General features: G+C 37.6%; 1 protein-coding gene across 1 annotated transcript in view; it reads right to left on the reverse strand.

The window, feature by feature from the left end:
- THSD7B (thrombospondin type 1 domain containing 7B) overlaps nt 1-16,251 on the reverse strand; it is a 918,476-nt gene that overhangs the window by 548,872 nt on the left and 353,353 nt on the right. The window lies entirely within an intron of this gene.

The following is a 16,251-nucleotide window of genomic DNA, read 5'->3' on the forward strand; positions in this document are numbered from 1 at the left end:
AGTTCAGAGAACAGTGACTTTGTCTGGGTCACACAGCTAGCAAGGGACAGGCACAGAGCATGAAGGCAGCATTTTGAGTCCAGAGCCTGCCCTCGTGGCACCATGTAGCAATTTACTTTTCCAACTCCCATTGTTGCTGTCATCACTGAAATCCTTGTCTACTTCTGGAAAGGGTAGAAACATAGGTGGAAACCATGTAGCTTTCCAAAACAGAATCAGTCTCCTGCCCCAGGTACCTTACTGAACAGAACAGACATGGGATTTATATAACCAATGTTTCAAGGACTGTTGGGAAGGGAAATGATGTTTGGATATGCTGGGTTGAATAAAATATATTACTACAATTAATTTCACCTATATCTTTTTGCATTTTTTTTAAATGTGGCTACAAGAAAACTGAAAATTACAAATATGATTCACATTGTGACTTCTGTTAGGTTTCTACTGGACAGTGATGTTCAAAGTATGGTCTGTAGAGCAACAGTATAGGCATCCCCTTGGAGAGTATTAGAAATGCAGGATCATCACTCCACCCCTGACCTACAAAATCACAATCTGCATTTTAAAAGATCCCTAGGTAATTTGTATGCTTACTAAAATCTGAGAAACACTAGTCTAGAGGGAAAAAGAGCCTCCTACACTGCATAGCAAGGAGGAAAATTCCTTTTCATTTTATAAGGTAGAGAAGGCGAGGTACTAGGCACTCAACCTCCTCCTTTCAGATGACATAACTAGAAGTCCCATTAAAATGCCCAGCCCCGACCCTCACCCAAAGCACTCTGTCATTTCAGGCTGCTTTAAGATAGATTTGGAGCCTTACTACATGAGGAATTTTGGACACGGAAATGGAAGGAAATAACAAACTATTTTGAAAAGCTGTTGAAGAAGGGGAAAAATGTGGATTTCAAAGTGTATTCGGTGCGAAAATAAATCCAGGCAAAATTCAAAGGCTTATTTTTAAATAGACAGTAACCACACAGAAAGGAAATCATACTTTATGAAATTATTGGAGTTCATTAAACACCCTTTATGATGAAAAAGTATAAATATGACCCATGAGGAAAAAGTTGAAGACTGAGAGCATTAGGTACAGAGAGAAAAGTGTAGAGTATAGTGTGGCTGTTTGTGAATTTTTGAGAGTTTTTATATGAAAAATAGATTAATTTTATGTGGCTCCTAAAAACAGAACTGGGAGAAATTCATGGAAATTAACAAGCAATTCAAGAGACATCTACAATAACTGGAACTTTATAGAGTGATGAATTCGTTATCAGTATCAATGCAATCTGAAACAACACTCAGGGATGCCTCAAGAAGGAATCACTGTGTCTGAGGAAGTTTTGCACCAATGAATCCAGACCCTTTCAAATTATAGACATGCCGATTCTACTATTTCAGCTGGTAAAGAGAACAGGCATGGTCACAACACCACTGCTAAGGTTATACTTTGACTTCTAGCCTTCACTTACATAAAGAAGGGTATGCACCATTCGTCTGGAGCTGAGAGACCATCACTTAATGTTGGGTAGTTAACAAATGTATTGATACTATGTTATATGAACACAAATAAGAAAGTTTCCTTATCTCATCATTATACTATGATTAAAAAGAAACTTTCCCTAAAACAAATGTGCATATGGCTTCTTTAAAAAAAAGGAGGTGGGGTTGGGAAAAGACTCAGGATTCCAGTAATTATGGAGATTGAAATAATAATGCAGTACTATGGCCTTTGAACCAGCGAGGTAGGACATTTGCTATGAAAACATAGTAACAAGTTAGCCATGTAATATGTGTCTCGCCAGGCCATTCAGATCAACCTCACCTGTCCAGATTCAAAAGGAGCTACGGGCCATCCCCCGCTGGCCAGTTCCTGCCTCAGCCCCTTGCGCTCTGTTCCCTTAGTCCTCCGATGCAGCCCTTCCCAGGGTGGCTCCTTTCTTGGTTCTGAGGGACCTCCTGCTTCTCCTAGTTTTGACAATCTTCTGTATAAACATCAAAACTCTCAGACATTTTCTGGTATTTGTCCTCTAACATCAAATATCAAGTGTACCTGAACAAATATTTATTTCACCTCTTACACTTTTCTACCAAATTCACATAAGATCATCATTTGGAAACAATGATAGATATAGATAGAAATAGATCTATTTCATGACTCAGGATCCCCCTACCTCATGATATAAAAGGTCAAAGCATAGGCAAAGAAATGCTTATTATTGTAAGTGGTATAAGGAAACTGCTATATAAAGCTGAGTTTCAAAGTCTTGTGATGTTTAAAATAGGACTGGAAAAAAAAAGAAAATAAAGCTCCTTTAAGAAGTCTTCTATCTGATGTAAAAATAGCAAAACACATTGAACTACAAGACATTATACTATAAATTATGCTGTACAGAGACTCCCCCTCTACTGAGGATGAAAGGGAAATCAAGAGAAAGTCTTAATAAATTGAACTTCAGAATTTAAAAAGAGAGAAAGCAGACTGATGCCTGGTATATAGCTACCATGTCTTTTAAGCTTTAAGTTCACCTCACATTTGGAAACTCAGTTTTTTTTTTTTTTAATCATCTTCATCTTTATGACAGGTTACAGATTTTCAAGGATCTTTGACATAGTATTACCACAATAGAAGTTTTCTGCAGGGTCATAAAGAAAATCCATGTGGCTTATATAAAGTAAAAGAATAACCAGGACACAGAAATCCATAAAATCCTAGCTAAAAACCAATTTGAGTTAGCAAGTCATTAAAAGCTTTGGTGCTAAAGCTGCAAACTCCCCACCAAGCCCTGACATCTTAAATTATTATCATTGAAACAAGTTCTTAAAGGAGTTCTGTGATTATGTTGGGCTACTTTCCAGCCCCTGGAACTTGAATAGTTGCCAAATTTAGTGGGAAGGAAATTACTATACTAGTGAGTAAATGAATGTGAGGGGAAAAAAAATCAGTGTAAGTTAGAAGGTGCATGTTATATAAGCTCATTAACTTTAGGCCAAGGTGATGGATGGAGAACTGGATGAAGTGTTAGAAGTCTAAGATCTGCTGACCAACTTTGAGAACTCAGCAAGGTTCAACCAGAGCAGGTATCAATATGCATGTTTTAGGATAAAAACATTAAATTATGTCAATCTTCCCTAAACTTCCTCACTGATAAGAACCCCATTTTGTTATTTAAAAATATAACAAATTTCTAGGCCCACAGCAAGGAAACAATATGTCTGACAGACACCATAGGTAATTCATATCACAAGGTTTGCTGACTATTACTGCTTAAATGATGCCTAAATTTCAAAAATTCCACTTCTTTAAAATCTTGCTTCAAATAGTAGTTTCTCCTAACCTAAACAGACACATGTTAGAAAGATTCTGTTAGGTCAATAAATAATTACATAATTTACTTTCATGAAGTTATGTTTTAAAAATGATAGATAGGGTTGAAAGCTTTATACAACCTATAGAATACCAAAGCAGCCTGACTAAATAGAGAGTACATCCTAAGTAGCAAATAAAATTGAAGATAAAGAATCTGAAGGAAATAATGTATTTGTAGCATCCCAAATCAATTCTGTTTCAGTGAAAAGGAGACATTACTGACAAGGAAATTTAACAAGAAAGAATGTAATTATTTTTTACACTTACATTTTCCACTAAATATCCAGAATATACCTATGAATGAGAATGAATACATTCTATTATCCCTACTGTATAAAAGGATAAAATGAAGCCGAAATTGGGTGACTCATCTATCCAAAGTTACGCACTATCATCAGTGATACAGAGAGATTAGAATTCTGTTCACTTGATTCCCAGTTCAATATTTCTTTCCACACAATTCCTTTTTATCAAAAATAACTATTATCGCCAATGCATTGCACATAAAGGTGAAAATACCCACAATGAAATATATTTTTTAAATTTTGTTAATTTAGATACTAATAGGGGGAACCTTGTAGATGCAAACCTTTATTGTCTGGAGTAGAATTTCCAGAATATTGTCTCTACAGGCCAGCAATTTGGTGAGAATCATTGTAAATCTCTCATCTCAAAAATTTTTGCAGGAGAAGCCAATCTGTTTCATATTTATTTCTTTATCCATAATAAATTCTTCTCATAGCTTGTTGGATAAAGCTACATGTCAATAGCTCAATACTTACACAAAATCTATTTTATTCAGGGGAATAGCACATTTCCCAAGAAAAGTGTGGATGCTTCAATTTTCAAAACAGAGAAGTCATTTCCTAAATAAGAGTACCTTGTTCCTTGTACTTTTTTTTATTATAATAATTGCCATCTATGAATAAATACCACAAGGTAGAATATCAAAATGCAAGGTTGCTTTTAGCCAATCAAAGATTTTGGAGAACATGAGGTATTTTATTGTTGCATGTGGTGGGGATACTAGTTTCCGATTACAACTGGAAAGCCAGCAAATCTATATATAATTATTTTAGTTACATTTTTAATTGAAATGAGTATATTAGCCAGTGAAGTAAGTGTGTGTGTGTGTGTGTGTGTGTGTGTGTGTGTGTGTGTGTGTGTGTGTGTTATGGTGGTGGTGATGGTGGTGGTGGTGAGACAATTTCTCCATGGATCTGTCGTACTTCTGCACATCTTGGGATCAGATACTGACAGCTTTTGTTCCAGACTAGCTTTTCAAGGATTGTTTACATGTCAAGTAGTCTTAGAAAACAAGGGTAATGTCACCCTCTGAGGAAAATGTTGTGTTTTCAGCCTCCTTATAGATAATTAGGGTCTCTGAAGTCCAATGTCTCTCTTCTGACACGTCACTCACTATGTGTGCAGGCGTTACATAGCACCCACTGTGTTGCATTGCGCTTTGAGAACTCGGACTCAAGCAACAAGTACTCTGGCTACTGACACATTGCTGTGAGTAATAAACTTCTCTTTGTCTCTGACCAATGGTTCTCATGTATTTCGCTGGTATCTATGAAATGGTTGCAGGCTAATGTGATAGCTCAGAAGTATCTGAGTTCCTTTACAGTTCTTGACATGAGTGCATGCCAGTCATTCACATTTGAGCTTACAAACAGCTCTTTCTACAATGGCCCTTCACAATTTTTTAAAAATTGTTTGTCTTTCAATTCTGTGTGCTAAGAAATCCTGGAGAGTCATTTTATGACTGATCATTTCAATTAAGTAACTGAACAGTCTGGGAAATTTTTTTGAACAAGTCAAAACTCTGGTCATGTTTTCTATTATAACATTTCAAAATTTTCATATCTACCACATTTTCTGTGTCTAACTATAGCAATAGAATGCTTCAGTCATGGTTTGTGGATTTCTTGCATTAAAATAAACTGGGATGCCTTGAATGGGATGTGGATGTACCTAATTCCCAATGTAGTGCTGCCCCAAACCTATTAGCAGTCGATTCTGAACTCACTCATAGAGTACGGTTGTGTTCACAGGTATTGACTAATGTCAAGTAGATGGTAAGTGATAAGGAGCTTAAGGAGTGATCCTTCCACATATAACACACTCAGGGCAGTACAGCGTCTGGCCTAGTGCCTGGATAATAATCTACTGGCTGTTAAGCATTTTTTTTTAATCCCTTCCCTTTAGATCATATTCTCACTTCCTCATTTTATAGATGAAGAAGCTGAAGTGTTTACAATGTAAGCAAAACTTTAAAGGGTGTACTCCTTTCTTCTCCTAGCCTGTCTGTTGTTTAACCTTGCATATGAAAAATAAGTACTTTTAATACACCTGGAATATAGCATTTATTATGTTATACCCACATAATTTATGTTTCTCTCTCCAATTGACTTTGACCTCCTGGTATTGAAGGTTAATTTGTTCATCCCTTGGTCTCTAATATTTGTCAGTGTCCAGCGTATGGCAGGGGCTCAATAAATGTGTGAATGTCCCCAAAAGCAAAGCCTTTAGTCTCTAAAACAGAAAAAAATGTCAACATTATGTGCTTACTGGGCGCCTACTATGTGTCAGGCACTGTGCGATGATTTTTTTCCCTTTAAATATTAATTATGTCATTAAATCCTAAAAACTCTATTATTTCCACCATTTTACAGATGAGAAAACTGGAGGTTTAGAAAGGCTGTATGACTTGCCCCACATCTTACAGTCCAGAAATGGGGGAGCTGGTGCTCCAACATGATAATCTCCACTTCAGAACCTAAGTTCTTAATTACTAAGCTAACTGGATGCTTGTATCTCTTTACATCAACCACATAAGCCACATATTCCTAAGGACTACTCTCAATTAATTTTAATAAACACCAAGTATTCATTATTCCTCAGAAGAAAGAGAAGGGTTTTAGGTAGGTAGAATAGTAGCTGCCAAACATGTTTAAACCTTACTTTCTGTACCTGTGAATGTGTTGGGTTACACATAAAGGGCAGGTTGGGTTATGCAGAACTGAGGTTGCTTGTCGGCTGACCTTGAGATGAGGAGAGTGTCCTTGGTTATCCTTGTGGGCCCTGTGTAATCACAAGGGTCCATATATGTGGTTGAAAATAATGCCTGTAGCAGAGACATAGAGCTGTCCCTTAAAGATCTGTGCTTCCTTTCCAAAGCATACAGGTGTTGCTAGAAGATGTCTGCTCAGCCAGGGGTCACGTTTTCCAAGGACCTTTAATCTCCCTACCCTCACTCCTCTGCATGGAGACAGGGACACAATGACTAGTCTCCTCAATGGACTGTGGAAGTGTATCAGTTCTGAGTCTTGATGTCCAAGTTCTGGTTCTGAGATTCTTATATTCTCTGTTGCTTAGGTGATGTGATAATAGCGTCTACCCACAAGATGGGAACTTGGTGAGGGGAAGGCATGGTGGAGTAACATGAGGCTGATATTAATGTTAAGAAGTTTTAATGCAGAAGAAGCCATTGAAGTCATTTTCATATGAATAATATATTCAGCTAAGCTTTCTTGTGAGGTTGCTTTGGCAGGAGCGTGGAGATGAAAAATAATAATTTTTTGTTATTAAGTGCTTATTGTATACGGCTTTGTTCTAAGTGGTGTGTATGTGTTCATTTAAGCCTTCATTATCTCTGTTTTACAGATGAGGAAACTGAAGATAAAAGGATTAGTTGACTTGTCCACGGTTACGCAGCTTATAAGTGACAGAGTGAGAATTTGGACAGAGGTGGTACATCTGCAGAGCCCATGTGCTGAACCACATCAAACATGCCCCATTCTATTTAGATAGAAAGAGGGAAGTCAGGACAGAAAATATTTAAGTAACTCATAGAAGAAATAATGCTGCAATATAAATAAATGGAAATAATAAATAAACAAAATACATATTTGGAAGAAGAATTAACAGAATATGGCCAGAGACTGAATGTGGGCAAAGAGGTGAATGACAGTGAAACATCAAGGACATTGCCCAGGTTTCTAACATGAGCATTTGGTAGGAAGAGAGATGATCTCCTGAATTTTGGAACACTGGAAAATAATCTGACATGGGATTGAGCAGGACAACAAAGAGTCCAGTATGAGGAATATGGAATTTAAAATGCTAAAGGTTATTTAAACAGCAATATCTGGGACCAGTACTGAACTCCCAGTCTAGAAAGAACTGGGACAACTTAAATACATTTCATTAAGAGTCAGAAATAGAATTAAAATCTTAGAAAAACAGTTCTTAAAAGAATAAAATGAGCTACAAATACATATTCCACATGGAGACACATAGTCCCTTATAAGTGGCTTCACAATTCAGTGGGTGTTCCAGCTTTCCCCTTGACTTGGAAGTTGATCCTCCTCCCCAGTGGCTGAGAAACTGGCTGAAAAACACAGGAGTAATTTAATCACTCTTAAGAGCACAGGTCTCTTACTAAGGGACCCTTCCCTCTTGGGAACAGAACCTGATGAGAAGTTCTAGCTCTAGCATGGGAAAATGCTCAATGCTAGAATAAGGTGGTGAGAAAGTTGTGAAATTTTCCTGCACTAAGGGTCAGACAGTAAGTGGATATTTCTTCTACGTCCTCCTTGCCAGGGCATCCACACAAAATTAACAAGGCTGGAGAAATCGATTTGGAAGGAGTAACTTTATTTCAGAAATAGCACTGCCAAGAGGAATCTCATTACCTCTTGGCTTGGTGTTGGGGAAAAATCGAATCCAGCTGACAAAATGAAGTTCAGTGAGACACCCAACTAAAGATTATAAATGCACTAGTCTTAGCATGTTTTTTGTCCAAATGCAACCTTCTACTCTAAAAAACAAGAACATAACTGTTCATTAATGAAGTGCAGGTGTATATGAACAACTGAAATGAAGAGAAATGTTCCAAATGAAAAATCGTCTTAAAACGGAATGGTACCACTATATGCAGGGTTACATTCATTTGGTCAAGAAATGTCTAGTGATGGGTAAGATTCCTCAAGGGAGGAACAACCTAAGACAGGCACAGTCGCAGGGGGGCCATCAGGTGAGAAATTGGGGATCAACAGGGTGAGGCTTAGAGCCTCACCCCCCCTGTTTTGAGAGAAATCTTCTGCAGCCGTGGATGTTTTATTGCCCTTGTCTAGCTTGGATTAACACTTAGTCTACAGGCACACACCTGATCATCTGCATTTGCTCTCTTACAACACTAAACTATGTTTTCTACTTTTATCTTGCATCTACCTACCACTTCAGCATTTTATTAAAAATAATAACAATAATAATAATAATAAGGGAGAAATGTGGGACTCACATATAAATCAAGTATAAAAATCAAACGAATATTCATATTTGACCTGATTGTTTATAGTTCATAATGAGTGATCAAAACCGAAAGTTTCTGTGATGACTGCCCTTGTACTGTTCACCATGTAAGAACTTATTCACTATGTAAGAATTTGTTCACCATGTAAGAACTTGTTCGTTGTGCTTCAGAAGATTGGAGACTGATGAGAATTAGGCTTGGGGTGGATTAATGATTGTGCATTGAGCATTGAGTCCCCTATACAGAATTTTATTGTTGTTAACAACCATTTGATCAATAAATATGAGAGATGCCCTCTCAAAAAAAAAAAAAGAAATGTCTAGTGAACTCTTACCTAGCTTTTGCCAGGCAACATGCTGACACGAGGTCTCCTGCAGTTACTGACACTGCTGTTGCCCTCAAGATTTATGGAAGATGAAGAAAGAAGAAAAGTATGAGGAAGGGAATGAAATGGGAAAAGTGAATGATGAGGAAAAGGAAATATATAAAAGACGAGGAAGAAGAATGAAGCTGAGGGGGAAAAAAGAGAAGGAAATGAAGAAGGAAGAGAAGTTGTTTTCAGCTCCCTGCCATACCTCTGGCTCCTACTATGTCTTATCTACACTATTAAAACAAATCTCACGTTCTTTCTTTGGACATATATTCACTGTTTTGTTGCAGCTGAGTCCTCTAGAAAGCAGACCTGCAGGGAGAATTAAGGTGTGTTAATACTTCATGGGGGAGGTGCAAAGCCAGGAGGCAGTAACAGTGAGAAAACAGTGGGAGTAAAGCATGGCAAGTATGAGCGACGCTGTGTGATGTGTTGTTGCACTGGCTATCATTTCACATTCAACCACAAGGATATGTAGCACATTCATGTATTTGGAAAACACATACATGATATGTGCTCTTTGGAAAGATTGCAAGAATATATTAGAATAACATATAGGTGCACTGGGAATAGTCCAGCTCCCTCCTAAATCATGTTACTCTTTGGTAAAATTTCACTCCTCAAGGAGCTAAATTACCTATGCTTCCAGGTCATATCTTTCAGATTCCTACATCTAGCCCTTCAGCTGTTCCTCAAAGCCAGATCCCATGCAACACAATGTAGTGTTTTATGCAAGTCGGAACATGGACTGGCACCCATGTGCTTGTAGAGCATCAGCCAAGAGGAAGTAAGAAGGTGGTAAAGGGAATATGAGAAGAGGCAAAGATCGAGTGCAATCAAAGCATCTTTTATCTGCCAGTCACTGTACTAAGTGTTGGGAAACTCTAGTGAACAACACAGATGTGGTCCCTCACCTCACACACCTACCATGGTAGCCTGGTTAACAGTACACATAAGCCAGCAATTGCAATGCAGTGAGATTAAGTGCACTGGTGACTGGGAGCAGAGACACTATGTCATCTCAAAGGGTTCCCAAAAGGGACAATTTTTAAGAAATAGGGGTTATCCAGGTGATAGGTCGGAACCAGGGAGTAAGTTCATGAGGTGGTTGGGATGGGGATGAGGGAGATCTTAGGTCAGTGGTCAGTGGTCAGTGCTCAGACGGAAACTGAATCCAAAGACCTAGAATGTTAAAGAAAATGTTCAGTATTTTTGAAGCTCAGTGTTAGACAAGAACAGAGAGGGTAATAGTTCAATTCCTACCATCTCATGGTTTGATCATCATAAAGCCAGCAGCATAGCCTAGAATTCTACCTCTCTACTCTAAATTCACAGTCCTTACCTTTGTCTACCCCATATTCACATCCAACTTGATTATTGGTTTTACTCTAAATATGTTCTATGACTTTTGACTTCTGTGTCTTTACTCATATGGCTTGCTTCACTGGGATTTTGTCCCCTTCACATGAATACCTGTCAAAACCATACCCCTCCTTTAAGGCCCACCTAAAAGCTTTCTTCTTCATGACCTACCCTATGTCCCCCACATCCCACTGGTCTAATCTCTCTTTCCCTAAAATGTTTGTTTCCTGTTACGGTACTTAATATCCCTTCTGTAATTATTGTCTGACTATCTCATCTCCCCTCCTGGGCTGTTAAAGATCAAAAGTAAACTGATAGAAGCATATAATTTGAAGTCACTTGGGGTTTCTATAATCTGTTTTCTCTGGAGAACAGCAGAGGTTCATATTTGACTGTGGAAATTATTCAGAAATCAACTACATGGTGTCTTGGGCTAAGACCACTCAGCAAAGCACAGTTTGCATCCAAGCTGATCTCCCAGACCAGGCAACCTTCTTGTTTTCTCTTTTGCATTCCTCCTTAATCTTTCCCCATGAACCATTCCCAACAGTTTATGATCCTTATGTCTTCTATTTTATCTGATTCCATTCCAGGCCCTTTGGACCAACTGGCCTTTGCATGGAATCATGATACCCAAACAGAAGATCCTTTTGGTTTTGTCAATAGTAAGGCATTTCTTTCCTTGTGCTGTCCTTCAAGAAAACAGAATGAAACAAAACTTAATATATCACTTCCTCATTGGAGGAGTTTTCCATTTTGAATTCCACAAGAATTTGCAATTTGCATATGGGTCCTGGCACTTGGAGATACAAAGAAGGACCCCAAGAAAGTCCTTCAACGGCTTTACAGTCTAATGGGTGACAAAGACAATAACACAAATGGCTAGAAATCAGGCAAAACGTGATGTGTTGTTACAGGGGTATGGACTCTTCATAACAGGATTAGGAAATCTGAAATATTACTGGTAAACTACTGGAAAGATGCAAACTCAAACCTAGTTATAAGTCCTTGAAAATATCCCTTCTGCATGATGCCACTTGCTTTGGCTTCAGCAGCACGTAGACTGAATTATCAATGTCACTGTATTAAACTTGAAGAGATATATATTACACAACAAAGAACATGTGCTCTTCCTCCTTAGGAGATTGAATTAAGCAGGACTTACATGTCATCAAAAAGGCCAATTTTCCCAAAAGTCATTCATTTTTTCCAGTAGCGATCTCTACTCAATGGTAGGCTTTTTCCTCAGTTAACCTACCTCTACCATGTGTTCAGGGTAGCTTTCTCCTACTCACTCCAATCATGTGAATTATACCTTGAGCTCAATACATTAAGGTATTTTTAATGTCAAGAATAGCCTGATAAATTAATGAATGCTTAAAGTAGGAACTCTTCAATATTTTTGCTAAGCACCATAATTCAATAAGCATTTGCTATATCACACTAAGATAAGGTTGTTATATTTGATTTTAAGAAGTCACTAAAATGAGCTACAATTGCAATGAACAGAATCAGTAGAAACCAATCTCAATTTAGACTTCTGGTGACCTAATTGCCTCTAAGTATTTAATGTTCCTTTTCCAATCTTTACTCAGCTTTCACACTTTTGGACAAAATATCTGGAAGAAATTTTTGAAATACACACACACATATGCACACAAACACATATGCTCACTCACATATACAAACTGACTTTCTCCTATACCCATAAACCCAATAATTGAAGATATTTCCAGTGTAGAAAGATTACAGGCCAACAGCCTTCTTCTGTCTCTTGGTCTCATGTGAACTGCCATCAAATATCCTGCTGTTAATTAAAAAAGATTATCTCATCCAGTTCTCTCTGCTTCTCTGTTAGCATAAATCAAGAGAAAATTCTGTAACTCCATTTAAGCAGTCTCATTTCTCATCTAAAGGTCAACACTAAAGAAAGTGCTGAGTGTATTTGCTTTTCCTTATACTTGATTCTCACACCCAAATGTGCTTATTGACTTTAAAACCAATTTCTAAAGACAGGTAAATGACATTTCTAGGCCCTCAAATGATGTTAGAATCTCTTTCAATTGACCCTGAAGAAATCAGTTCCCCTAATCAAAATGTGAATTCCTTTATTTTATATCTCAAAAACTTCTTGGATAACCAGAGAAGTTTGTGAATAAGACATGACTATTCATGAGAATTCTCTTAGCATACTAACATGTATACATTCTTAAAGACAGTAAAGAATGTGAGATTTCTTCTCTGCTTAAAATCCTGCAGCAGGCAAAGATAGGCTGCAATGGGTACACCCATATTCTCAAAAATAAAGTCTTTACTCCAGAATAACACCAAAGACCTAATTTTCCAGTGTCATTGTCACTTCCTTATTCCCTGTGCTTCCCCTCACACCAGTTCACAGGCCACCGCTGCTCATAAATACCTCCATTCCTTTCCATATATGTTCTCTCTGTCATGGCTTAGAACATTCTCTCCCCTGATGCTATACACAGTCTTTAAGCAGTGTTTCCTCGATGAAGATGGCCCTCAGGCATCATTAAATGACTTTAATCATGATATATATATAATGATCACATTACTCAAGATACTAGAGCATAATGGTTAGCTCAATTGCTGATCCAATTAAAAGACTATAAATTAAGGAGGGACATCTTTATAATATCAGTATCTAGTACATAGCCTAAAACATAGCTGGCACTGAACAGATTATTTTTTAAAAAATGAATGTGTGACTGTCATCCACTTTTACTCACCAAATCCATATATATATAAAAAATAAATTTAATGAACTAGAAGACTGGAACAACATTTATGTGGCTTATCAAAGTTTCACAGAGATCAGAATTAAAGCCTACAACCAATACATATTAAGTCTCCATACACTGCTAAGCATTCCACGGTATGTTCCTTATCTGCTCATATACTCTCTAATGCCAGCTCTGGTCATGATCAAGACATCGACTTCCAAGAATGATTTAATCTTACTGGAGCAGAGAGGGCAACTAACACATTTAGCAATTCAAATCTGAACCATGTCCCATTGTTAAAATAGCTGTGTCCATTTGATGCCAAATAATGACTCTGAAATATGAAAAAACTATCCAGGAAATGTTCTGCTTAGCTAAAACCACACCAATACTTTATCCCAATTTTTTATTTATTTATTTTTTCTTTATCATATAAATACATTCTATTCTTATGTCATTTCACTCCATATTTTTTGATCAGTCTCGAGGCCACACTGTCATAAGTGGAATAAATTTGTCCCAGTCTTTATTAGATTTTTGGAGGTGTGTTCCTTGTTTCAGTGTTTTATCTCCTGAGAATGACAATGGAATGGAGGAGGAGAGGTTTTAACTTCATTTGAGTAAAGGGAAAGAAGAAAATGGTCTCACCAGACCAAGCTTTTAGATTTACACGTAAGCATCACTCTTGCTGGTACTTCTGAATTATAAAAGAGAAGCACAATTCTTTCTACAACAATAGCTGGTAAACAAAATCATAAATACGCCTCTACAGTTTCATTTCCAATTCTATCGGCTTGTCTACTATTACCGGTAATACTTCTCATTTTGATTGTTTCTGCACTGTTTTGGCTGCATGTAAAATATTGTGTGAACACTGAACAACAGTAGTAGGTAAATATGACAGAGGTGCTATTATACTAAGCTTACAAGCATCATGACTTGAGGTCAAATGGGGAGAGGGACATCACCAAGAACAGGTCGCCAACGGAGGTGCATCAAAGTCAGAATCAGTCTCCACATCCAGTCTAGGCAAGACACTAGAAGTCCCTTGGGAGAAAGTTAGCTCTTTTTTTTCATTCTGGCATTGAGAAACTCTATTGCATTCTGTTGAATGAGACATTCCCGGAAAATGGTCTTGATATTTTTTCCAGGATTGTGGGTTCCTCTATGGTCCTGTTCTTGGAATGCAGAGCATCTAACTTACAGCAGATGGTGAGATTTTGTAGGGAAGAAAAGTCAAGCAATTCTACTCCACAGAATAAACAGAGTATCCTGGAGTCTAAGGAAAAATTAACCTTGAGGGAAAGTCAACTGTGACTAAGAAAAGAGTTTCAAAATTCAATGCTATTAAAATTCCTTCTCTAAAATCAAACACAATCAAAAAAAAAGAGCTGATGTTCACAAACCTGCCAAAATGTCACCAATTTTGGCCTTTATTATTGCATTAGCGGAAAAGGTTAGAAATATTTAAATCTGCCTCTTTAACTGGGCGAACACACTAATTGGTTCCTACAAGAGCAATTCAATTGTTCTCTTGTGTTTCACTTGAGACAAGAAATTCTCATGTTGCCAAGTTTGCCAAGGTATATCTATAAATGATAACAGTAGGAAATTAAAACATTTATAAGAAAGAAAAGCAATGGCTGAACAATCTTTCTGGTTCACTTGCTCACAGAAGCTAGATCAAACCTTTGTTAATGACTACAGAGGGAAGTGGTAAGCCCTACCATGCCTTAAATGCAAGGTGGCTGTGCTGGCTTTTCCAGTGCAGCAATAGATGATTCACTACATTCAACTCTGTGAGAATACACGGTCGTGTTATGAATCGATATGCTTACATCTCATCCCACATCTAAGCCCCCACTGAACACTGGCCTACCAGGCTTAGGGCCTTCTAAAGGACTTACTGTTTTCATGTGAACCCAGGTATTAATTTGGAAGAATGGCTTGACTGAAGATCTTCTCCTTTTCTTCAGATGCTTAAAGCAAGTTGTACCAGGGCTTAATAATAGGCTGCTACCTCTGCATTTAACACCCCTCCTCTATTTGATTCCCGTACTCACATGTGCATATGACTCCAAAATCCAAAACACGAACCTTCCACTTTCCTTCTAATTACAATCTTCCTGTCTAACATGTTTTCTTTAAGAAAGTTGAAAAAATTAAGGTTGAAGAAACTTAAGAAATCGGTGGTATATAGAAATGCTATTTTTATTAAAGAAACTTTAGGAAGATGAAAAAGTCAATAGGAAATTAAAAGTTAATGCTGAAAATATATCAATTTTTTAAAATTCTTATGTATGTGCTGACCCCTGATGACCCTAGTACCATAGACAGCAGAAAAAGAGAAGAAGGAGACAGTAGAACAGAAAGATCACTGAGGTCTGAAAGATTAATCTGGAGCTTTTTATTTAAATTCTGTTCTTCTAAATTCAGAGGAATAAGCACAGTCATATTGTATCCCAGAACAGAAAGTGTGTAAATTGTCACTTTCCAAAAGTGACAGTAGAGACAGAAGAAAATCTATTATTTTTTAAATAACTAGCCTTGTAAATGTGGCACTGTCACTTCACTCACTGAAATAAAAGCTAAGAAACTGTAGAGATTCTCTGTCTGTGTGTCACAAGGTAAAATCATGCAAGCTATAGTCATAGATGCCTCTGGAACAATGAGAGCCTTTGTCACATAACTGGGCACCTGATATGAAAAAGTTTACAAGACAAAATGGGTATTTTTCCATAGCAAGAAAGCTTACATCTTGCCTTCCTAAGCAAACTCTACAGTAGAGAATTTATGTGGCACTGAAGGAAACATTCCCACCTTGGCCACTTCTGCCGGGGGCACTGCTGTGTTCTCCACCGTAGCTCCACACACACTTCTACAGTGGAAGCCAACTGCCCACTCTTGGTTTTTCAACCAATTGACTTAAATAAATCTGGGCCATTTTTTTCAGTCCCTGTATGTTATCACTGCCCCAAACTCGGAAACTACTGGACCAGTGCTGAGGTTGTAGCCTCCCAACAGAGAGCCTGCCACGGAGGAACTTGTTTCTCCTCTTCCTCCACCTCCAACTCCTTTTCATACTATT

This window comes from Manis pentadactyla, chromosome 8 (assembly GCF_030020395.1).
Source record: "Manis pentadactyla isolate mManPen7 chromosome 8, mManPen7.hap1, whole genome shotgun sequence".
Taxonomy (NCBI): Eukaryota; Metazoa; Chordata; class Mammalia; order Pholidota; family Manidae; genus Manis; species Manis pentadactyla.